Raw genomic sequence first — 25,112 nt, 5'->3', positions numbered from 1 at the left:
TTTGTTACCTCACCCGGCTCCACAATGCTCTTCCTTCCGGGCTGCTCATTCCTGGGCACTATTACAGCCTCCACCACATCATCCAATTCTCTGCTGCTGGCCTCTTCTCTCCCTCAGGCCCCTTGCAGGATACCTCCCATCAGGAGGCTGAGCCTCAACCTCCGTCATACCAGCGTGCTGGCCAGCTGACCATTTATTCTCTTTTGGCAGTGATGCCCCACCCCCAATTAAGGGGATCTTCAGCCTCTTTTAGGCTTTGGCCCTGCCTCCAGGCCAGTCAGGGTAGCTCTCCACAGCCGTGGCCTGCCCCTCACGGTGGGATTCGGCCTACCGGCCGTGGCTCCCTTGCTTTGACCAGCTGAGGCTCAAAGGGTCAGTCTGGCAGCTGCTGTCCTTCCTACTCAGCCGGGGTGCCCCCTGGGCCCCACCATGAAGCCATCAGCCCACACTGGGCTTGCCTAGAGCCCCAGAAATCTTATACCCGGCAGCCTATTACTCCATTGGGCTCATCCAAGCCCCTGACCCAAGTCACTGCAAGTTCTAATCAGGGGCTTGCCTAGCCCCTCTGCAGGCCTACACTCTCCAAGCCCCCTTCCCAGGCTGACCTGTGCCTTCTCTAAGCCTAGGTGCACATGGCTTCTCCTCAGCCCCAACCCTACAGCCACTTCCTCAGGGCTTGGGACCCCACTGGGTCCCAGGAACCTCCTGCTTGCCCACAGATCCTACCCTTGACCTCCAGAACGGTCCTGGGAGCAGAAGAGCTCCAGCTGGGCGATGTTATCTCGGCAGCATCCTTGCAGCAACTGCCTGCCCTGCTTCTCAGGGCTTGCTCTTATATTGAGGCTGCTCAACCCTGCTCCAATCAGGTGGCCTCTTGGCTGTCATGTGACCACCCGATTGGCTCTGCAGTCACCTGCAGGCTGCCACACAGCCTGCTCAAGTCCTTAAGGTGGCAAGCACCCAAAGGTGCGCCGCCACAAGGGGGCTATACCAAATAGAGCAGTCTCTCCTGCTAAGTGTCAACAGTTAGCTTCAGCTGTTCCTGACCCTACGAGAACCCCAGAAAAATTCAACTAAATTTCTGTAGTAGAGAGAAACATTACGTCCAACAGATGGGTGTGGGCGAGCAAGGTTCTCATTTTATCTGACCCTTCGTTCACCTGACTGATTTCACCTTCCTTCACGCCCCCTACTTTCATGTGGCTCTGCACTTCCTGGACTATGCTGGGAAGAGGAAGTTCTGAAGTACTGTGAGAAAGTTTAGGATTAATGTACTGTACAATCTCTTCCAAGTTTGCTTTTGTCAAGGTGACTTTCCATTGTCTGGGCCCTCTGTAGCAGAGAAAAATCCAATTTATCACTTCAATGGTAATTTAAGGATCATAGCCCTAGTATAGCTCATGCCCAGAGCATTATGGGAATATTTGGTTAGCTTGATAGAGGTGGAGAGACTGTATGTGTTGTGGGGGGAAGAGGTTAGAATTAAGTGCCAGATAAGCACTACCAGACAGCACTAGGAAAACCATCCTCTTACTATTATTTGGTACTGATGGGAGAGGCAGAAGATGAAATGGCAGTAGACACAAATGGTCCTACAGTGAAAAGACAATGCACTGTAGAGTAATAGGAGGGAGCACAAATGGAAAGCCTATGTACATAGGCTTTTAGAGGCAAGCTGCAGAGATGACCAAGGTTTAAAGCAAGCCAGATGGACCCAAAGAGGGACCATGCAAAGGTAGTCACATATATACAGATGCTCTCTATGGTTTTATTTTCCTTTCTCCACAAGTACTCTTCATGTTTTGTAGTGTGCTTTCCTGACACTTCTGTACAAAAAGATTAAATAAATAAATAAAAAAACCCCAAGAGTATAATGTCTTTGGAATAAGACAAGTGCAACTAAATGCTTAACCTTCCTGTACAGGAGGCAACCTACAATCCACTATTTCATCCAATGGCATGTTAATAAACTATACTGAACATAATAATATACACCAGTGTCTCCTATTCCTTCCCCAGCATGATTTAGAGGGCAGAGGGAAACCAAATTATTTCACGAAGGTCAGAGACATAAACTTCTAACAATATTAAGATAAATTGATATGCCTCTCCAAACACAGGGCAAGGAAAGAAATTACTAAGCCAGAAAAGATAAGTTAACAGCGTGCACAGAACAGGACTCCCCGTGTATAAAACTTGCCCATACTGTAGATAGAAGATATAAACAGATTTTGGTGACCATCACAGGGATACTGAAGTGACCCCCATTAGAGATGAGAGAATATGCAATCCTTCAGGAAAAGTTTTACAAGCTCCATTAGATCTAGAATCCAGAGCTTGGCTGAAAGTTTAAATAGCCTTTATCCCAGTGCTTCTCTTCTGGACTGGGCATCCCCAGGAAATGCCAGCTCTTAGCTTTCACTCATTTTCTTACTAAATGATAGAGCAATATTTTTGTTGCAAAGACCTCAGAAAGACCATAAGAGGAAATGATGTTTTCACCACTCTGGATTCCTATTTGAAATCTCTGGGTTTATCTTGTGAACCATGTGTAGGTGTTTGCACACCTAATAGTGCTAATATTGTGTGCCACCCCATGGCACCCTTCCAAGAATCTCCTGGCACCCCAAGTTGAGAATCACTCTTATCCTCTCATTTGCTCCCTGGTGAGAGGCCTTATCCTTTTGCACTCCTTTACCCTGCATTTCAGGAAACATTTTAACTGGTCAGTTACCAACAGGTGTTTGAAATTGCTGGAGCATGCTCCAGCCCCCATGTGAACCCTACTCAGGAAGTCTAATAAGATTCCTTCCAACCACTATGGAGCTAGACATGTATAAAACATAAGAAAAAACACACCCCTGATTTCCTTGAATAGTTTTATTCTTGGATATTGATTCAAGCTCTCCTTACTGACTGTCTCTAAAGGGATGCAGAAATAATAAAAATTAACTAACTTTTTGACCAAGTGAAATAGTTTCTGATATAAAAGCACAAGCACTTCATTTTATCAGACCTTTCACCAGCTGTTCATTGGGCCTACTCTATCCAATTTAGAACAAGGACTTGAGCAAAGGTCTGCTATGTATAATAAGCAAGTGCCATAGTTACTGGACTATTAGAGAAACAGCAGAATAGCCATCTCCTTATATAATCACTCCTGGGCCCAAGGAATGAAAGTGTCTAAGTTTATACTAAGTTTGTATAGCTGCTGCATGCTTATTTGACTGTGTTGCTGGAGGACCTAACAAGTCCTTAGAGACAACAACACTAAGTAGCAAATCACGGAATACCCTGGGGCAAAGTCTTAGTTCCAACGGTTTCATCAAAGATTCCTAGTTATAAACAAGTGGCTATTTTAACCAATTAAGGAGCATAAACCTCCTGAAGACACACAAGGAGCTCACTTGTCCTTCACATGGCAACAAAATTTCATTCAGACTTTATCTCCAGGGCTCAGTCAAGAGATAACAAATTTGTGTACGCATCTTGTTTTGTATTGATTTTTTTTTTTTCCACCCATGAAGAAAGGGAAGGAGACAGGTGCTGCAGCTTCCAAACCACCATTGGCACAGTTGCTTGCTCTTGCAAAGTCAAACCAGGCAAAGGAATTAGCATGCATCCCAGAGCTACTGCATTAATTAAATCATTTGCTCCTTGATAGAATTGTTGTTGGGTTCCTCCAAGGTCTCCCGTCTCCTCTACCTTGATCTGATCATCCTTGGTGTTCAATCAGCAAAAGAGCTAGTTTAGCATTCTAATTAGCTTTGCATTGGGTAGCAATGGTCTGGGAGTCAAAGTTGTCACGTGGTGTCTAAAACAGGTGGCTTAGGACCATTCTGCTGGAAAGCAAAGTCAGGTGTGATCAGAGATGGACGCAGTAGGACAAGCCTGTTTGCTGCCAAGTGTCATATGGGGAGGTAAATAACACTGAGAAGCAAAGAGACTCAACACAGATGGAAAGCTGCTTGCTAACTTGGTTGAAAGTGAGCAATGCTTGTAGGAGTTTTCAATTTGGTTCTCAAGAATAGCCTTGCCCTTAAGCTGAACTCCCAGCGGTTCAGTGGTAGAATTCTTGTCTGCCACACAGGAGACCTGGATTCAATTCCTGGATGCTCATACAACTACAGCCATGGAGGCACCAAGTGTCTGGACTCAGATCTGGCCTTTGGATTCTCTCAATGGCTTTAAAGGGTGGATAGAAAGTCTGAGCAGGCTCTCCTCCTCCATGATCCTGTCTAGGCATATGCCTCAAAGGTCTGGGTGACTTCTAATGCATCCTTCCAAATCATGGTGTATCAATGGCTGCCAAAACAACCATGTGCCTTCAAGCACCTGGCTATCACTGGGTTCAATCTGCTACAGGCTTTCTGTGTGGCCTTGGGCAGGACACCACAGCACAGATTCCCATTTGTCCTGTGCTTTGGTAGGTCACTGTAAGGCAGGTATTAATTGTTATATGTTGGCAATTACACAAGAAGCAGGGTACTGAAGAGTCCGACATGTACCCTCCATAAGAATTAGCATCCCCCCAGGTCTATTTCAGCCTTCTAGATTGCAGGTTGTGGAGCAGGGACTCTCTCTCACTACATCTGTTAAGTCCCCGAGGTTGACTACAACAACCCAATATGTTTTAGCCATCACTTGTCACACTACATAATTCATCTTCTTTAAAAAACAAACCCCTACATCAGTAACCTGTGTCCTAAACGCAACCTATTTTCCTTGTCAGGGTGCACCCAAAGATGTGCCCTGGGTGTGTATAAGCTTACTGGCCCTCCTCTCTGCTGAATGGGTATGATCAGGTTGTCAAATTTGCCCGGAAATCACAATGTACCACAAACACTTCAGTAAAGTAACAGAAAAATAGAAGATTTTATTAAAAGAGATTCATAGACATTAGGGGCTGGAAGGGACCTCAAGAGATTGAGTCCAGCCCCCTGCCTTAAAAGGAACGATAAATGGTCTAAAACAGAAAAAGTGATCAAATGCTTTGACCACAAATCATGATAAAACAAAACTGACAAAATCGTTGCCCTGAATTCAGACCACTACCTCTAGCCCTCATAAAAATGCTTGTGGAAACCAGTGTGTCAGGGTCAAGCTCCCTCAACTGGGGACCTCCATTCCCCCTCCTCTCACCAGGAGCCCCTTTTCTAATGGTCATTACTTCCAGAACAGTTCACAGAGCCTTCCCACATCAACCTGACTTCAGAGAATCCTCCAGAGTGGTTCTGCCTGTGGATCTGTGACACCAGTCACAACCAAAAACATTTATTGGGCCAGATTTCTGCCCCCAAGACCATCACATCATTTTACCAACTCCTGAGGGCAGGACTGGGGTAAATCCTACCTGCACTGTTATCTTAGGGGAAAAAGGCACCAGTTAAACTTAAAAGCTTGAAGCTTTTTATTAGGTTTTACCTCTAAAGAAGTTCAAGATGAGTCTTTACAGCATGTTTTATATAGCTGCAAACTTCCCCTAGACTAAGTCTCTCTCCTCAGCCCCAGTATCAGTATCAGAGAGGGAGACACCATTGGGTGGCTTGTTATTTGGAACACATTATCCATTCTTAAGATAAGACAGGTGAAGCTAAGCTCTATATTTTCAAATTTGTGACCATTCTCTTGCCTGCTTACCTGCGAGTTGAAGAGAAAAGATGATTCAGTCTGTTCATATCCTACATAATGAAAGAGATGAATGGAAAAAAACAGGGAGGGAGCTGAGGAGGGTGAAACAGTTGATTTAAAGCAAGTAATTTTCTTAATTAAATGCAGGCATTTTGAGCAGAAAGTGCTGAACTCCGAGACAGGTGAAAAGATCTGACGCAACTCCTCTCACCCCAGTCCACGTAAGTGGGCAGCAGTGTAACCTTACCCTGGTCTAACTCACAATCTTGACATGTTCTTGTGCAACTGAACGGGCCCCAGGAGGGCAGGCTGGGAAGGGAATGGGCAGCGTTGGCTGACTTCATGCAGTTCTGACCGAGCCGCTTGACTTCCTAGCGCCACAGATTCCCCCTCTGTAAGAGACTAGTGCTACTTGATGAACTTTTTAAAGTTCTTTGAAATCTAAGATGTTAAATAAGAACTAGGCACTGTTAAAGAAACATCCAGAGTGGATTAATCCATAAAGACACATTTGATTTACATAAAAGAGGCTCAAGAAATTAACATTGGACAATTACACAGACAAGGACAATTGTGGAACCAACACAGCAATTGCTTTCCCAACTTTGGTGCCGTCACTGGAGGGGGGGAAGCGAGGCACAAGCATGCCCCGCCCCCCCCCGGAATCTCTGCCACCTTAAGGGCAACCACTGCCTGGCCCTAGGAACCCTGCACAGTCCCATGCTCCATAATGTATCTGGGAAGCTGGGGGAGTTGAATGACACCCCCCTAGGAGGCTTTGTATGGGAGTCACAGCCCTGCCCCCAGGGATGGGGGGGCAGCAAACAGGACATGGAAAGCAGGTCTCAGGGAGCTCATACCACTCACTGCCTCTGCCTCCGTGGCAGCAGCACAAGCTTGTGCTGTCACAGTAGCAGCAGCTGCTGTTCGAGTTAAGAGAGTGAACACCCCCAGGATGCAAGAATCCTCTCTCCCCAGTAGTCAGCATTCCCCGCCTCCCCTTCCACACACACCCGAGGTGCTGAAAAAAGCAAAAAAACCTCATTAACCTCTACGGAGGTTACACTACATTGTACACTCTGCCATTTCCCCTACTCTGCATCTGGTCTCTCTTGGTGGGGCCACCAGTCACCTCTGCGCCCCCCCAGATTTGTGCAGGCATGGGGCTGCAGCCTGGCTGGACCAGCACAGGTAGGAGCCACCTCCCTGGCTCAGCAAGTGGGTCCCAGCGTGGGAGGATGGAGCAGGTAGCCAGACTAGTTGCCTGCAGCCGGGCCATGGCAGCAGGGTATTCACAACCCACCCTGCAAGTGGCTGGCAGTGGAAGAAGGGCAGAATAGGTCTTGGACCCCCCCAACATTTGTTATTACTCATGCTGTAAGCAAAAGCTGGAGCAAGGGTCCTGGCAGCAGCAACTAGACTCACTGCCCCGGTCCACCGTCCCATGCTGGGACCCATCCACTAAGCCATGGAGGCAGCTCCTGCCTGTTCTGGTCCAGCCAGCTGCAGCCCCATACCCGCACAAGTTGGGGAGGAGGGGAGAGTTGCATGCACCACCCCCCCAATCCCTCCCTGCCCCATGCCCTTACTGCCTGGGGGCAGCAGGCTGGGATTGAGGGCCACCAGCAGGGCTGGGGGTGGGGAGCTGGGGGTTGGGAGTGAGCGGTCCTGACAGAGCCAGGGAGTTGTGGGTCAGGACTGGTCACTGATGTTTACAAATGGGTGCTGGTACAAAAAAGGTTGAGAACCACTGGTATAAAGGGTGGGCTAGCGAGAGCAACTCCTGCTCTCCCATCCATGTAACACGTGCAAGAGGGCCTATCAATCACAATGCCTCTGGCAGCTGACAGCCCCCTGCCAGTGTCCCTATGTGAAACAGCAGGAATCCCAGCACCTCAAAGTGTCAGCAATCACTTCTGCCTAGATTTTTAAAAAGGAAAGTACTGCAAGGCCTCAGCACTGTTCGCTTTCCTTCAGTGCCAGTTTCCTCACGCAGGCTGTGTAGGCTTCTCAGAAAGCCATGTCTAAGCACCCAAGCGTTCCTGCCAAGGGAAAGGAGCAGCTCCATGGTTTCTCTTTCTTCCCACGTGGCAGCCGCTGCATGAATCACACAAGATTCCAGGTAATAAGCAGTCAGGTTACAACAGGGAACCACTCAGCCTCTTATTTTGATTTTTCAGATGTAGTTTTCTTCCGCCTCCTCCTTACCTCCAAGCCTGAAGTAGCACAAAGCCCTAGCACTGTGTGATCTTTCACACACAAACTATGCCAGCTCCATGGTGTGGCATAAGTACCAGGTACTGCAGATTTAGATTCAAGGCTGAGTAGGAGTGTCACTCACCAAGCCAGAATTTAATGAAATCAATCAATCAATCAGGTGCTACCACAGTTGTCAGTCTGGGAGCAACTAAGGCTCTGTCTCTACACAGAGGCTGCCTTACTACGCCTAGCAGAAGTGTCCTTGCTACATGGTGCTGCTCCAGGCAGGCTGTCTCCTAAAGTAGAAGTTTAGTCATATCCATGGGGTCTCATAAGCAGTCTAATTACCATTTCTGAGTCAGCTCCTATAGACATGGCTATACTGCTTCTAGTTTAAGAGGCAACCCATATAGAGGAGCGCCACATGCTTGAGGGTACAGCTGCCAGGGTAGTAGACCTACCACATAAACATAGCTTGGTAACAAAAGAGCATCAGGCCAGTTCTTCAATGCCACAAGAGACTTGGGTACTTGCTAAGGTCTCCCCTCACCATGTGGGAGGACCCATGCGGACCCTGCCTCCTCATCAACCTGGGGGGGTAGGTGGTCTGGGAGCATCAGACCTAGGAAGGCTGATGTAAAGAAGGGAGCATTTCAAGCACAGCAAAGCTCAAATGCCTTGCTCATTGCTGCTGGCCTGGCTCAGCTCCAAGCAGTTTTAACTGGAGGCTGAAAGGGCTTCTCATGTATCTGACCTTTCTTTCATTGTGTTTCTTTTTCTGGAAGTGGACGTAATAGCAGGTGTGACTTTCCGTTTGGGAAAACACTGCCCCTGTCCAAATCTAAACTGTGACCTATTCAGTCATCCATGCTCCACAGGTGCAGGCAAGTCTTAACCAAAGGAGACTCCTGAAGCTTTCCTGAACAATCTGCACACCCTTATCTTGCCAGAGTCATTGTCACAGGCTGTGGGAGAAAAAGAGCAAGAGAACAATTTATTCTCACAGGAAAACTAAAGGGATGCACTTTCTGGAGCACGTCCAGCTGCCCTGGACTCAACTCAGACTCCTTATGAAGTCAATGTGACACTGCCCAAGTGTGGGATTGAAGAGCCCTGAATGGTTTCCAAGCAAAAATAGAAGTTATTTTCCTTTAGGGCTAGGGGGAGGGACTACAGGGAAATACTTTCACACCTCAATGAACACCTCTTAGAAATCACACTGGCCTACAACCAGGCTCTCCATCCCCTCTGCTTTGCATTTCTTCAATCACATCAGCCCCTGAGGACGGCAGTGCAGCCAAATATGCAGTATACAGAAATGGCAGAGCCTGTCCAAGCCCACACCGTGCTCCTCAAGGCAATGCCTCCAGCAGAGCTGGAACAGATGGGATCCCAGCAAGGGGGGCCAAGACTGAAATGAGCCTCAGGAGGCAACACAGAGGAGCTCTGCTGAAGAGCAGATCTCTCTTGGTACCGAACTTTCATTAGAGACAGAGATGTGGAACGTCAGAGGAGTGCTGAGTGCTTAGCCAGCACTGTACATTCAAATAGCAACTGTGTACACTGTCGGTCAGATTCTGACATCTTTAATTCTTGCTTAATAGCACATTAAACGTAGAACAGCCGAGTTAATGGGACAGCTCAGAGTCAGGTCTTACTCATAGGAAGATCAAGATCTGGCTCTTTGTTGTTGGCTCAGACTACAGCCACAGGTTCAAATGAAAATGCACCCAAAACTGAAGATACAGAACTTGCATCCCAGGATTCACTAAGCAGTGTTTTCCCTTGTTTGTGGGACAAGGCACCTGGTCCAAGCTGTCTATGCTCTACAGCAGTGGTGCCCAACCTTCTAACCCTTCAGGCTGGATGGGTGGTGCCATGTCCCTCTGTCGGCTGGATCCAACCAATAGACCTAATCTGGCTGCAGGGGAGGAGTGGGGGTGGAAATTGAGCAGCCTGACCTCAATCCATCTGCTTCAGGTGAGGATGGGGGCAGGGCAGAGCAGCCCTACTCTGGACAGGGTGCGGGAAGTAGCATGCTCATGGACCAGATGCATGGGGCTGGGGGGGGAGCACCCCTGTCCAAACTGTACATGCAGGGGTGGGGCCTGGCCCTGATCACCCTTCACTGCAAAGGCCTGGGTGAGGCTGGAATTGGCCACATGGAGCTTCCATTGCTCTGTGCCATGAAGTTTTCCAACTCATGGGGGAGCCCCATGGGCCAGATTTCACGGCTCCACAAACTGGAGGTTGAGCACCTCTTCTCCAGAGTACTGTTATATCTGCAAGTCAGCCACCCAGTCAGCTCTGTGGAACAAAAGCAGCACGGTCCTGTTCATATTCACACCCAGTTCTGATCATTGGCAGGGGCTAAATGTCAAGCTACCAATCTCATCCAAATAGAAGTGTTTATGTGTCTATGGATAAAACTAGAACTTCCCTTATTTGCAGTTCCAAGAGGGAGCTGCAGAGCCTTAAAAGCAAAACAAACAAAAAACCCAACAAACAATATTTTAAAAGCCCCAGTACACTAAAAACAGGGAACCAAAGAGATTTCAGTGAAATGTGTACACTCCTCCTCACCCCCAACCCAGGGAATGAGCACTTTGCCGTACTGTGACACAAAGCCATTCCTATACCTCATATTTGCGTGCCTGAAAATGGAGATCAGTAATTGAAACACCCTGCTAACTGACCATGTCCTTTTAGATAGCTCCACTACAATCCTGAATCTATACACATTCAATCCACCATCTATGCTCACACACAACTGAGGGAATTTAAAGGGATAGATTTGGACACTTCTTTGACAAACAGCCCCCCCACTTGGAATTTGAGTGAACCCATCAGCATGCAATTAACTGTGCTCTTTTATGTAAGTGGCTTTCTAGGCATGCAGATGGACATTCAAAGGGAGGGATCTACTGACAGAAGACTGGGAATGATGAAACCTGAGGAGCAAACGCAAAGTCACTTTCTTCTTATATGACCTTTCACATGTCATTTCACAGCTTAATGCCTCAGTTTCCCCTTCTGGAAAACAGGGATGCTATCACCTCTCTCACAGGAACGTTTTCAGACTTATACATGAAGTTCATTGAGATCCTTGGGAAAAACAATGCAATAGAAATCCTAATTCATAAATACAGACTTTTATTGGTGTGAGCAAGCGGGTTGCAAATTTTGTAGCCATGTTTTCTTACCCTTTTAATTCCTTGATAGTTGAAACTATTAAAGCCACAGTCATGCAGTAGAAATGACTTGAATGGCTAGAAGGGACCTCAGAAGACCATAGGGCCCAGCCCCCCTGCACCGGCAGGAAAGATAACTGGGGTCAGGTGACCCCAGCGAGATGACTATCCAGTCTCCTCTTGAAGATTTCCAGGGCAGGTGATTGCACCACCTCCGGAGGGAGCTTATTCCACAGACTGGACACCCGGACTGTGAAGACATTTTTCCTGATGTTCAGCCTGAAAACGGTCTTCCAGGAGTTTGTGGCCACTACTCCTGGTTTCCCAAGGGTACCCTAGTGAAAGTTGTTCACCAAGCCCCTGATGTAGTGGTAAACTACTACCAGGTCCCCTCTCAGCCTCCTCTTTTTCAGGCTGAAGAATTCCAGGTCCCTCAGCCTTTCCTTGTATGGCTTGCCATGCAAGCCTCTAATCATATGGGTGGCCATATAGCTGGACTCTAGCAAGGATGTGGTACAACTTGTGAAAAAGTGTAGCACTCAGAACTGGACACAGTAGTCTAGCTGCAGTCTCACCAGTGCTGAGTAGAGTGGAAGAATCACCTCCTTGGTCTTGCTGGAGATGCATCGATTGATGCATGCCAGAATATTATTTGCCCTGCCGGCAACAGAGTCGCATTGTTGGCTCTTATTCATGCTGTGGTCTGTTATTCCCCCCGGGTCTCTTTCATTTGTAGTGCTAGTCAGGTTGGCGTTGCCAAGCCTGTAGGTGTGCAGAGAATTGTTCATCCCAAGTGGAGCACTTTACATTTCTCAATGATGAATTTCATCTGGTTCTGACTCACCCAACTTGCAGATGTAGCCCATCTGCAAGTGTGACCATCCTTCCCCATAACTGGTGTCATCTGTGAACTTGGCCAGTCAGCTCTTTACCCCCTCATCCAATCATCAGTGAAGATGTTGAAAAGTACAGGACCAAGCACCGACCCCCTTTCGGGACACCACTGCCCACTTCTCGCCAAGACAACACAGATCCATTCGTTAGGACTCCCTGGGTCCTATCCTGCAGCCAGCTTGATGTATAGGACCCAGAGTTACCCTACCATGGGATAACAGGCATGATGGTTTCAGTCATACCACAATACATAGGCTATAGTGGCATAATGTTGCTTCATATCACTACATCATGACAGCCACCCTTGCATAATATATAGGCCAACATGCAATTTCATGGGCATTAAGGAACAAATCTCACATTAGAGAAAAGCCTGGCCCAGAACCTACAGAACACCTGGCCCTGGGCACGTGTGGAGGCTGCAGGGGGTTTACTCCCTGAATTCACTTTGGCCCTCTCTCAATTCACAACCAGGGAATGCTCCAAGCTTCTCTTCCCATGGCACAGAAGGGGCTGTTGGCACTGACCCAAATACAGGCTGCAGGATAAAAGCAAAGGGGGAGGGGGAAAGAGGGGGGGAATTAAGCCTGGATTGTTTCAGAATGAAACCTGGACACCACAGCAAAAGGCAGAGGTTTTTGCATATTTTTGACTGTTTATCCTAATGGACAGAAACTTCGTTTACCTCTTCAGCCTTACAGATCCGTATGTTTGACTTACACTCAAATGTCATCCTACTGAGGAAGATGGATGAGAGGAGCACAGTCTACGTGGCATATGCTTGTTCCAGCCTACTTTTCAGGGGACTCTGCTTATCCCTTTCATGACAAAGCCAAGCAGCTCAACAGAAATGGAAAAGGGACCTTGGATCTTCTGAGCATATATTAACTAGCTGTTTCCCTGTTCCTGCATTGGCAGTATCCTCAGCTCCACTGCTTTTACCCATAGCATGTTGTAAGGTAATCTTGGTGTTTCAGATGCTTCTTCTTCTGGCTATGGGCAGGGGTTTGAAGTGGTGATTTGGGGGATTTTGCTACTTAGTGACTGACTGCAAATGCAGAGGACTGGACCCAATAGCCCTGGCCTGTTTTCCTACATTCCTGTAGCATGGGGGGGAGGGGGGGGTGTTAAATCCCTATAGACCAGGGGCAGGCAAAGTCTGGCCCACAGGCTGGATCCAGCCAGCAGTATACTCCATTTCCCAGCAGCCCCTGCCCATGTGGCTGGGGCCAGTTTCCATGGAGACCCCAGCTGCAGCGCAGGGCCAGGGTTTCCATGGAGACTGGCCCCAGCAGTGCTAGCAGGGAACCGGGGCAGGGTAGGGAACTGTGCCAGGGCCAGGCTAGGATCTTGCAGCAGTGACAGCATGGTCCAGAGCCAGGGCAGAGCCGTGACTTGTTCCCTGCACAGAGCATGCACGTTGCAAATCACGGCTCTACACCACGCTGTCACTGCCGCAAAATCCCAGCCCAGCCCTGAAGCAGCTCATTTCCCTGCTGCACACTTTGCCAGGGCTGCTGGGGCCATCTCCATAGAAACCCTGGTCCCACACTATCACAGCAGGGCTGCTGCTGGCATCTCCATGGAAGCCAGCCCCAGCCATACAGGCAGGGGCTGCTGGGAAATTTTGCCCACCCCTGCTATAGACAAGGAGAGAATGCAATCATTCAAGCTTCAGATTTTCAGAACCAGCCTCCAGACTGCTCCACTGGGATTACTTTATTTATATTGCATCTAGGAGCCCCCATTGTGGCTCAGGGCTGTACTGGGCAAGGCATTGTACAAGCACAGAAAAAGAGATCTCAGCCCTAGTAAACTGGAATGGGACAGATTTCTCTCTTACATGACATAGAACTGTACAGAGAAAGGGGTGGCAGATTTCCCTCCTGAGATAGGAAAAAACAAGAGCAGAGGTTGAGACGATAGGAAAAAGAACGCTCAAACTCCATCCAGTTTTGTGAGGCTCAAACAGAACGTGGAAAGGTTTGTCCACCAATAGTCCAGTCACCCCTTCCAGTCACCAAGTCCAATGCTCAAACGTCTTAAAATAAGGGGGACACAGACAATAGCTTGGGCCAGCACTGGCCACCCAGTTTCACTTAAGTGCAAAGTTCACTGTAGCCACGGGATCGACTTCTTTCCGCACCAAGAGCTATTGATGGAAAAGGCTGATGTTCAGCAGAAATACACAAGTCAGCGGGCCCAGTTTAGCCTCTCCATGCCATACCTACCTAGCACAGCAGGGTCCCAGGCCAGGACTGGGGCTCTACAGGCACTACTGCAATACAAGTAAATAGAAACAATCTGATCTTCAGAAACAAAGCTGGGAGAAAAGAAATTCACTTTGGAAAACAATTCCCCTCACCCCAGATCCATAGCACAGACAACAGCAGTAGTTGTACCCTCTGGCAAGCAAGTTGCTTGGGTGCAAGAGACCCTTGGCACAGCCTGAGGGGCTATATTTGGAAGTGAGACAGGCAGCAGTCTCCTGTCTGCTCAGAGAGAACAACCAAGTAAGCAAACGTCACAGACACTTGCAGAGCCCAAGCTCTAATGGAAGGAAGTCACTTAGGACTTGAAAAACATGTTGCCACTCTTTCCCCAACTTTTCTATCCTGCATCTTTTAACTCAGCTTTCTCTCCCCAAGAAGCAAAGCAAGCTACATGCCTGCAGGACAAAGATCACTCCTAAAACAGATAGAAGAATAGTCAGGTAAGACCATGTATATAGCACACCCTGAACACTTCCCCTCTGCCTGCCTGCAAGGGGTGGGGGGCATTATGATTTCACCAAGCCTGCACCCTACATACACATCAAGGGACCGAGTCACTGCCACAACAGAAACAAAGTCAAAGCAGGAGACTCCTTTCTGGGAATGGAATCAAATGATCCCGGGGAGCATTTAATCCAACCATCACCTAATCCTCTTCAAACCAGGAAACCCTGCACCACTCCAGGTAATTTGATTGTAAAATATTTGCAGAGATTATACTCACTTGGCTTCCCCTTCTGAAGCAGTGCTCGGGTCCAGCCATCTCCTCTTGCATTCACTCACAGTCAAACCCCACCTCTAGCCATGCCTTTCCCATCTGGAGTCACTAAGTGGTAATTAATCAGCATGAGCCTTTACCAGCCTCACTGTTTGTGTTACTCTGAATGAATTAGGATTAATTGACACCACCTGGGAACAGCAACCCAGGCGATCACCCTACTAGCAAGGATTGCTGTACTGCCAGCTCCCGAGGCAGCCCAAGGAGGGGTGTGCCTCCCACCCCCACTGGTTCTTTTTTTGGATACACTTTTATTATGCAGTCCCAGAAGCCCCACTGGGTTAAGGAAGGGCTCTAGGTTTCTCCCTCTTTGCTGTGACCTTTCCACCATGACATTAAATTTGCAGGGTTTCTGTAGTAGATTCACACACATTTTATAGAAACATGCCTGTTCCTTCCCCCTCCTCATAGATTGCTGGGCCTGATCCCAGTCTTGCCATTCCAGAGAGATTTTCATTTCAAAGAAATTCAAAGCGATTTGATACTCTTTGATACTCAGCACTATACACAAGGAGCTGGCCCTCACTTACACTCAGGGTATACCTAGGATACACATACCCACGATAAATCTACACTAGCTGGCTTGGGTACCAATACAGCATGGTTGTGGCAAGACGGTTTGTTGTGGACCTTCCCTAAACCATGGGTAAATGCTTGGGCAGTTCCCTTACACTGAGCTGTGGTTACACTGATAGTCATACCCACACTAGCACATATATAGCTAGTTTAAACATATCTGCACTTCCTTGTGCACATAGCAGCGTAGTATGCATACCCTCAGTCCTTCTTTGATTATGAGCTGAAGGGAGGAGCAAATAAAAAGCCAAGGGCAGGGATGTGGACTGATACTACAGCTGTTCTCCATTTCCCACAGATGGCTGTAGAAATAGTACATGAGTTATAGTAGCCTAAAGGCCACTCCAGAATACTGAGCGCACAAAAGCAGCTGGCACCAACCCCTGCTCTCTCTGCTTTGTTCCTAACCCCAGGACTGAGAGGAGCCAAAGGTTCCAAAGTGATTGATTTTAGAACATACTGGCCCCCATGCTATCCACCGCCCCCCTCCAGTCCTCATTTTGCTAGGCTTGAGCACTGAGTCATGTACCACCTGGTGTGGAAGGCTGGTACTCTCATGTCTCAAAGGGATGGGTGCCTGAGCTCTGCCTGCGACAGCCCGGATGCTTTTGAAACTCACTCCTTGAAACCTGGTTTTGTTCCTCTCTCTCCACTTTTGGGGAAAGGAAAGAACAAGCCAAAACAAAAGCACCAATACATTTCTCTTGTTCAGGGTTTTTTAAAAATGAATGCCACTGCTTTATTGTTGTGTTTGTGTTTATCCATCTCTCTGTCATTTTGTTGAGGCTGGGTGTTTTGAATTAAGAGGCATTGTTTAAGGACTGCTGTTCAGCACCCCCAACCACTTTTGCAGGTGTGCCTTGTAAATAACATTATGATTATTTCCCAACATTATCAATTATAGATGCACTAGGAAGGGACTGGGCAGAAGGAAGGATAAGTCATTTTTTCTTTGTCTGTAAATACTAGATAAGTTGGAGCAACAGGAATCCTGTTACAATCCAACACCCCAAACACTGGGGCTGTCAACACAGTAACCTGGAGCTATTTTACCTAATTTTATATCACTATTGCTGATGAGAAAGGGATGATTGCTAGTATCTGAATTTTGCCCTTCTGTCTTTGGCTGCTCTTCTCTCATTAAAAGCTGCGGCCTCAGAGGGGAGGAGTTGCTTGTTGTGTTGATGGTTTGATCAATATGAACAAAAGTCCCACAGGCCAAATTTTGAAGGCCCCCAGCACTGCTTTGAAACCAGCTTTCTTTAGGGCAGCTTTTCAGACTCAGGTTCGTTCAGGAAACAACCTCAGCCGTTGCATATTGGGATTCCCACACAACACCATTTTCTTCATAGCCAGGACTTAACCAGAATTCCTTCCCCATTTAGCAATATAGGACAGGATATGTGATTGTGACCTCCTAAATCAGAGGTGGGCAATTATTTTGGCTGGAGAGCCAGTTGATTAATTTTGGTGACCTGTCAAGGGCCACATCCATCTCTCTCATCTGTTCTGGTCTCGGTCTAAGTTTCCCTCCCTCCAGAATCCGGCCAGAGCTGTAGTTCACCAGGACCTCCAACGCTCAGCTGTGGACCCAAATGAGGGCCTCCCCCGTGGTGGGTGGGTGGCAATGTCAGCTAGCAGGTTCTAGAGCCCCGACATGGAACCTGCCAGTGGCATCCACAGCTAACGCTGCCACCCAGCTAGCACAGCAGAAGCTCCTGCCTGGGTCCACAGCTGATGCTTCCATGTCAAAAGCTGATTCTGCTAGACACAAGCAGTCCTGACTGCCTGGTCAGCACAGCAGAAACAGCCCTACCTGCCTGCCTGGTACCACGCGGCACCTGGAGTCAGAGCTGCTGGTCACCCATGGGCCAGATCCAATGAGTTCGTGGTCACCCACCCATGGGATGGGGGGAATCTGTTGGGAGGCCAGATCCAGTCCACAAGCTGTATTTTGTCCACCCCTGTGACCTAAATTCTGTTCACACCACTCAGGTAGACACCTATCTAACTTAAGCTAGCCTGCCCATCCCCCATTGAATAATGCCATCAGCTTAGACTAGCTAAAGCAGAGGGATGCCTTAGTCCTGTCCCCTTCTACCTAGTCACATCTTCCAGATAGGGAGGCCATATCTACTGGGGTTCCAGCTCCTCTGTATGGCAGAGCAGGTCCGAACAGTGCTAACAGAAAAGAGTCAGGACCCATTAGCTCCTTACAGCTTGGTGAACACTGCAAACAGTGTTAGTGTAACTATTCACTGGAATTTTTAAACAAGTTCCTTTTGCTGGCAGAGTGCTTCTCCCTTCAGTTGCTCATTTCCCAGGATTAGTCTAGCAAAGGATTTTCCTGGTTAGAATATTTATGAAAATGATACTTTTTCTGCAAATATATTGGATCCCTAATCATGAAACTTCACCCTAGAAAGCTGTTAAGCCAAGCAATGACAAGAGAAATGCCACAAGACTTGTCCAGTCAGAATGGCTCAAATGTCAGGATTTTTTAATGGAAATAATTGAAAAAATAGACTTCAAACAGTGAATATGAACAAGATCCACCTGGGAAGACAGAAAAATGGCAAAACCCAAAGTACATGGTTCATTATGGCTTAATACAGCTCCAGTCCACATACAGTGGCTGTCATCTGGTCAGTTGATCTGCTTTAAGGTTTTGTTGCATTCATATCCATCAGAATAATATCTGAGATGCCTCTCTCATATCCAACATAAGCATGCCTGTTTCACTGCAATGTTTTAATGTGTATAAACAATGGATTGGACCCAGGCTATCTAGCTATTTAGAGTACCTGTTGGTATATATTGTCTAGTGAATGGTGCCACTCTAGGAAGCTTATCCGCTGAAAATGATATCATCATAGAAGTAGCCAGTGTGCACTCAGGAACTTAGGGTGCAGACACAAGTGCAGCTTCCTGCTATAATTCAGAGTGCTTTGCAGGAAGTGTTCTGAGTTACAACGATCCCCTGATCCCCTGGACCAAAGAGAAGTTCATTATTCATTTAAGAGGGGAGGGGAATCTAGCTACTGGCTGCAGCCTGCAGCCAGTTTCCCCTAGCAATGACCCCTCCTCTCTCCCAGGCTGTCCCTGTTTCAGAACAGGAGGGAGGAAAGGGAGCAGAGAGAGCTCCTCCTAGGGTTTCCCCAGCCAGTGCTGGAGGGTTGCATGGGTCTATTGGAGCCCGCTCGCCCTCCCCCACCTTTGGCAGGGCTCCAATACACCTGCCCCATTCTCCAGTGGGGGCTGAAAAAACTTCACAGCCTTTCCTCCCTCCCATTCTGAAAACAGCAACAGGCTGGGAGGCAGCACAGACAGAAGTTATAGAAGATGCTCTGTTTTGAAACCTCTTCATCTGACCCTTCATGCAATGTTTCATTGTGTGAGGTCATTCAAAGAGGGCACCGTGCCTGGCTTCAGACTGAAGTTGGTCGGAAAGTAGCAAAGAACATCTCCAAGTTTAGGTCTTTCTTCTCTGCCTTTCAGAGAATCATTGATTCAGGTCAAGTGCCCAGCTTTGCCAACTGGCTGCTTGTCAGCAGTAGTCATGCTACTGCTGGAGATTTGAGGGGAGACAGGAGGTCAGGGGAAGATGAGAACGTGATTTGGCTGATGTGCTCCAACATCCCTTGAGAACAGAAAGGACAAGGCAACTAGCAGCAGGACCTGTCATATGACAGGCCCACAGGCCTCCAGCCAAGAACTGATCCCAATTGAGTCAGCCCTGCAAAATACTGCTGACCAACAGGCATAGAAAGGATCATATGTCCATGAGAGGAGAAACTTGGGGAAGCAGGCACAGAAGGGAAGGAAGAGAGAATAAGTGATAAACACAGATGAATAATCTGAGTTACCCTTGGTGGGATTAAGTAGCCCCAAGCTTCTCAGAATCAGGGGCTAAGAGGGGAGGTATTAGGATTCCTGTCTTCAGCTTACTTGCTCCTTCTCTCTGCTCTATGATGTGGTCCTGGACTGATGAATGAGGCCATGTGCAACATCACAGGGCTGGAAGGTATCTCAGGAGAGCATGCAGTCCACTCACTGCTCTGAGTTAAAATCAGACGTACTTGGCCTATCTCTGGCAGATGCTTGTTTAACCTGTTCTTCAAGTCCTCCAATGGAGGGGAGGTGGAGGAGTCCACTGCATCTTCAGGTAACTGGGCCCAGAGCTTTCCTACCCACATTCTGAGGAAGCTTTTCCTAATATCTAACCCTACATCTCCCTTGCTGCAAATTGAACTATATCTTTTCTGTGGACACGGAGAAAACTGATTTCATCTTCTTTCTAACAACCTTTTCCATACTTATCATGGCCCCTTCAGTTTTCTCTAAGACTAAGCAAGTCCAGTCCTGCCAGCTGTCTCCCACTGCTCACGTTTTCTGAACCTTGTCTCTTCAAAACATCTGGCTCCTCATTGTTCTAGTTACTCACCCGAGTCTCATCTCCCAGTGAGACTGCAACCTCCATAGTGCAAGGAACGTGTCTGATTTGTGAGCCCAACCCTGCAAAATTCCAAGAAATCAGCACCATGCATGTAGGTGGCTGACATCTCACAGGATGGGGTCCCTGGGGCCTGCTTCTATGGACAGACCTTAATGGGAGTAGTGGACATTCAGCACATCTCAGAGGAGGTTGAATTTCAGACTTCTTGTTATGTGTATGTTTTCTGAAGCCTTTAGTACAAAAGGTGACAACCTTAATACAAGATATCATTCCTCTGTCTATTGCAATATAAGTATGAAGGAACTTAGAGGAATTCGGGCTTAGTTCTAGTTTGTTATTAATGCAAAGCTCTGGAATGTATTTTATTGGAACCCATGGGGTACATGATGCTTCCCTGTGGCTCTGTAATAAAGCCTGGTATTGCAGTTCAACTTCCTGTAGGCCTGCAATTTAAGATATTAAAATGTTGTGATCAGACAGTCCTCCCCAAAATGAATGGTGAAAGGTCTGGCTCTGACTGCTGAAGTCACAGGCGTGAGTGGAAAATGGTTATACAAGCACAATATAAAAATAGATGTGGGAGAAACAGAATCTGCTGAGCAATGGAAGTTTGTTTAATAGGAGGTGCCTGAAACTGTGCATGATACCCCTGGAAAACACCCCAGTCTCTGTTTGGGTCACCTCTGTGGCTTTATTTATACCAGTGTAATTAGCAATGCCATGTTCAGTTAGCATAGCACAAGGGAAATCTCACATAGGGAGAACCATTCTGTTTGGTCCCTGTGTATAGACTTGCATACATTGCTTTTGAAAATAAAGTTAGTAATTAGAATCTGCTCTAGCGAGCTCCCTGCTGGGGAGTGACAGACATAGTACCAGAGCTCAAGGGCACAACTTGTCACTCAGGTTCCCTTCTGCATTAAAGAGCTTGTTTAAACCAGCTGTGGACCTGAACCAAACCCTGGCTCTGTATCTGCACATGTCTGGAATCTGCCCTCATGCCCAATTGTCACAGCTGGTTCCGTTTAAACTAATCTACCATGGCATTTACACTGTTCTCATCTCAGCTAACCCTCAGGTCTCCAAACAGCCATGTACTTTCAGGGGTTAAAATCCAGAAAGATCCAGGAGAGTTGGCTCACCTAATTAGAGAGAAAATCCAGCTTCAAAATTCAGATCCACAAGTGGATTCCAAGAACCCTACAGCTCGGGTCTGGACTCTCATATATTTAATCACAAATCACAGTGCTTTTGACTCTCTACAACAAAAAGGAAATTTACATTCAAGAAATACTGGGAGGACCATCAAGGGAGCTTCTTCTGGCTAGAAGTTAACAGCCTGCCAATATAAGATACACTGCCTCTACATAAGATTATTCTTCTCGGTTTATTCTTCTCCTCCCTGCATTCAGCTTTATTTATAGGCTATAAGGGATGGATTGGGATGGCCTAGTAGCTAGAACACAGGACTGGGGCTAGGCACAGACATTCAAAAAGCTGGAGCCCAAATTGATTCAACCTTTGCAGGTTAGTTGAACCTGCCTAGGCTGAACTGGTTTGTAACAGGACAAACATTCGCTCTGGACAGAGCCAATGCAGGCACATGCCTGCAGTTGCTCAGGTCAGGTGCTGGAGCGTGCCCTCCACTGCAGGGAAGCTGTGCTGGGGGTGTGTGGCCAACCCAGGCTGAACTGGCTAGACAGGGGTTTAATTCCCCTCTCCCTGTGCCACTGGCAGGGACCAAAGCCAGGTCTGTTCGGTGATCTCCCCTCGCTGCTGCAGCACCAGGCACCATGGCTCCAGAGGCACAGGTGGGCAGGGAGGAGAGTTAGTTTCCCCTCTACCCCACTGGCAGCCGAGTCTGCCTGCTGTCACCGCAACACTTGCTCCCTGCCCGTCCCCTCGCTGGAGACTGGAGGGAGGAGGAATAACCCTCATCCCTGCTCCCCGCCACCCTCCCCAGGCCCGCCCTGGCCGCGCCACTGCGCTTCACAGCAGCTCTGCTGGCCCCACAGTGCAGCTCCCTGCCAGGAAGGGGCTCTCGCTCTGGGAAGCCATGACGGACTACTACCTGTCACTTCACTTACCGCTTGCCCTGAGCACAGAGAGGCCGCTTGCACTGTAGCGGGGTCTACCTGCCTGGCTGCAGCTGCCACCTGACCTGTGTTTTGGCCCGGTGGCTGAATAAGCCCCTTCCTGCCAGGAGGAGGTTTACTCCAGCACAGAGAGGAGGCTTATTCAGCTGCTAGTTCCTGGCACCGCAGTGGGGTCTACCCAGCCTGGCCGCCACTGCTGTCTGCTCAGGGCCAGCTCCCTCCCAGCAGGATGGGGCTTATTCTGCCACTGGCCCGGAGAAGGGAGTGGTGACGGCCGGTTTGGGCAGACCCCGCCGCGGTGACAGGGGCCAGCGATTGAATAAGCCTCCTCCTGCTGGGAGGGGCCTTGCCCTGAGCAGAGAGACGCTATTCACACCACAGCAGTCTGTCCAGCCTGGCAGCAGGCGAGGCTGTGGGGGAATAAAGGGCAGAAGCTGCCACCGGCTGGGTGCCCAGGGGCTGCAAGTTAACCCCTCCAGGTCTGCAAGTGCTCAGGGCCAGTGGCACAATAAGCCCCCTTTTGCCGGGAAGGGACTTGCTCCAGCAGAACGAGCGGCTGGGGCTGGGCCCTACTCCCGCTTGGCAGCTGGAGCAGCGAGCAGTAAGGGAGGTGACAGGCAACAGCCCATCACGACTTCCCAGAGCATGAGCCCCTTCCCGGTGGGGGGCCGTGCTGCGCGCCTGGCGACGCTGCAGGGGTACGGTCAAGCAGGGCCCCTCGGGGGGAGGGAGCAGGGATGGGGGTTATTCCCCCCTCTGGCCTCTGGCGAGGGGACAGGCAGGGGGTGAGTGCTGCGGTGACAGCAGGCAGACCTGGCTGCCAGTGGGGGTACAGGGGAAACTAACTCTCCTCCCTGCCCCCCTCTGCCTCCGGGGCCATGGCACTCGGTGCTGCAGAAGGAGGGGGGAGCACCTGGCCGACCCCGCTCAGGTCCCTGTTGGTGGCACAGGGAGGGGGGAATTAACCCCCTCTCTGGCCAGACCCCTGCCCCTGCCTGTCCCTGCTCAGGCTGGGGAGCAGAGTGGAGGGGCCAGCTTGGCTGGGCTGGAGCAGAGTGCCCTGCCCTGCCCAGCCCAGAGAGCATGCTGGGATGCTGGGGGTGTCTGGTTTATCTTAAACCAGTAAGGGGTCTGGGACAGACGTTGCATAAACCAGTTTGAGCCAAATCAGTTAAGTCTGATACTACATTCAACCAGGTTTATCTCAGACCAGTTTCAGCCATTTTGAACTTGGTTAATGTGCACTGAATGTCTGTTCTGTTACAGGTTTAAACCAGTTTCTGATCACTTAAACCGGTTTATGTGTAATGTCTGTCCCTAGCCTGAGAGACAGGTCACCTGAGTCCTAATCCCAGCTGAAATACTGACTCACTGTGTGACCATGGCCCCAACCACCAGTGGGGGAAGGGAACACTTGTGTGTGGTATTTTGAGGTCATCAGATGTAAGAATTATAGAAGAAAGTGCAAGCAGGAGCATTTCTGGCTCAGGCCCTGCCCCAGCCCAACCAGATGCTAAAAATACCAAGTGAAAGAACTCAGGGCCATTAAATAGAAGCTGGAGTATGATGATGCATGAAATACTCAGGGGCTAACTTGGGTGTGTCTCTAGGATCAGTATCTGCAGAGTATTTGTTAGATTTCAGCGCAAAAAAGAATAGGCTGCATTCATTTCTGGGGTTACCCCAGAGGTCAGTTTGGCTCCACGTGCATACAGGTCAGAGCAGACAGTGTGGTACCAGTGTAACACATACAAACAGGGATTAAGTCACTGACCTGAACACAGCATTTCCTTGAGCACTGAGAACTCATTTCAAATACTCGAGATAGCAGAGGAGGATCTGGAAAGGAAGCAGACATTACACTAGCAAAACAACATCACCATTGTTGAACACTGTGGTAACCACAGCCCCTGCTAGGGCATCAACTCTGGAAATATAAAGGAAGAGCAGCACTAACAGAATCAACTGAGTCAATCCTAGCCTAGGGTTGGATGTGGCTGTGTCTCAGATCCCAGAAGTGAATCTTTTATCCCTCAGCCACTTTTCTGCTTCAGAGACTTCTGAAACTTCAGCAATTTCAGCTCACTTCTGAGACAAGAAAATTTCTGCCCCCTTTTCTTGACAGATGAAGAAACTGAGGCAGTAAGGTGATTAACTCAAGGCCAAGGAAGATGGAGGACCTACCCTACAGACCCAACAGAACTCTTTGCTTAGATATTATGCTCTCAGTTACCCTGCAGCCTGCAGAAGTCAAAGGGCATGCAACAGCAAAAGAAGGTACATTGACTCACTGTATTCAATGGGACTATGTACACAATATACAAGGCAAGCATTAACACCCCCGGCCATGTCTAGTAAACTTACCAAACCCTCAAACACACAGCTCTGCTCTCCAAGGATTCCCTCTTAAACTGAAAGCAGTGTAAGCACATCCTCATGTGGGCTAATTAACATTGCTGTGTGACAGTGCCAATCAGCCTGTCCCAGTCTTTATTAGTCCAGAGGTAGCCGCAGGGTTTCCAGTTTAGGAGGCAGCTCACATGGAACAGGACCAATAACTTCACTGTGTAGATGTGGCCCTGGTTGAGCCAGGGGGGTTTTAAAGCTTGGGATGATAATTCTTGTAAGCACCTGCTTAATTTTTATTAAGTCAGCTAAACGTAAGCATGTGCTATAACTGCTGTGGAGACTTTGTGTGCTCCAAGCACTCAGCTGCCTCTGACTCAGAAGGAACAGCAGCCTTAACCAAAAGAATGTAGCCTGCATGGTCCATGCCCTTTCAAATCCCCAAGATAAGCACACTGCTTTGTACAGTTTGGAGACATATGGAGAAAATCAGTGGTTCCCCACAGGCACTTGGCATTGCTGGAGTGGCACAAAGCAGCTGCAGTGTATAGTGGAAACTTGCCCAGAAGATATATAAAATCCCCCTAATAAAAATCAGCATTAACACACTAGATGTCAGGTTGCTCAAGTGTGCATACTGCCAACGCAGCTATATACAGCCAGATTACTATT

At 48.4% G+C, this 25,112-nt stretch overlaps 1 protein-coding gene across 4 annotated transcripts in view; it reads right to left on the bottom strand.

Moving 5' to 3' along the window:
* NOS1 (nitric oxide synthase 1) overlaps positions 1-15,006 on the bottom strand; it is a 153,292-nt gene extending 138,286 nt beyond the window's left edge. For 2 of the 4 annotated variants that reach the window (XM_059713560.1, XM_019493750.2), the window contains exon 1: positions 14,913-15,002. The gene's annotated coding sequence lies outside the window, so the exon portion shown is untranslated. Of the gene's footprint in view, positions 1-14,912 lie in introns of all 4 variants that reach the window. The other 2 variants (XM_059713558.1, XM_059713559.1) reach the window with 2 other exon arrangements.
* Between the last annotated feature and the right edge of the window lie 10,106 nt (positions 15,007-25,112).

Source organism: Alligator mississippiensis, chromosome 10, assembly GCF_030867095.1.
Source record: "Alligator mississippiensis isolate rAllMis1 chromosome 10, rAllMis1, whole genome shotgun sequence".
Classification (NCBI taxonomy): Eukaryota; Metazoa; Chordata; order Crocodylia; family Alligatoridae; genus Alligator; species Alligator mississippiensis.
This window is presented reverse-complemented; position numbering and strand designations above follow the sequence as displayed.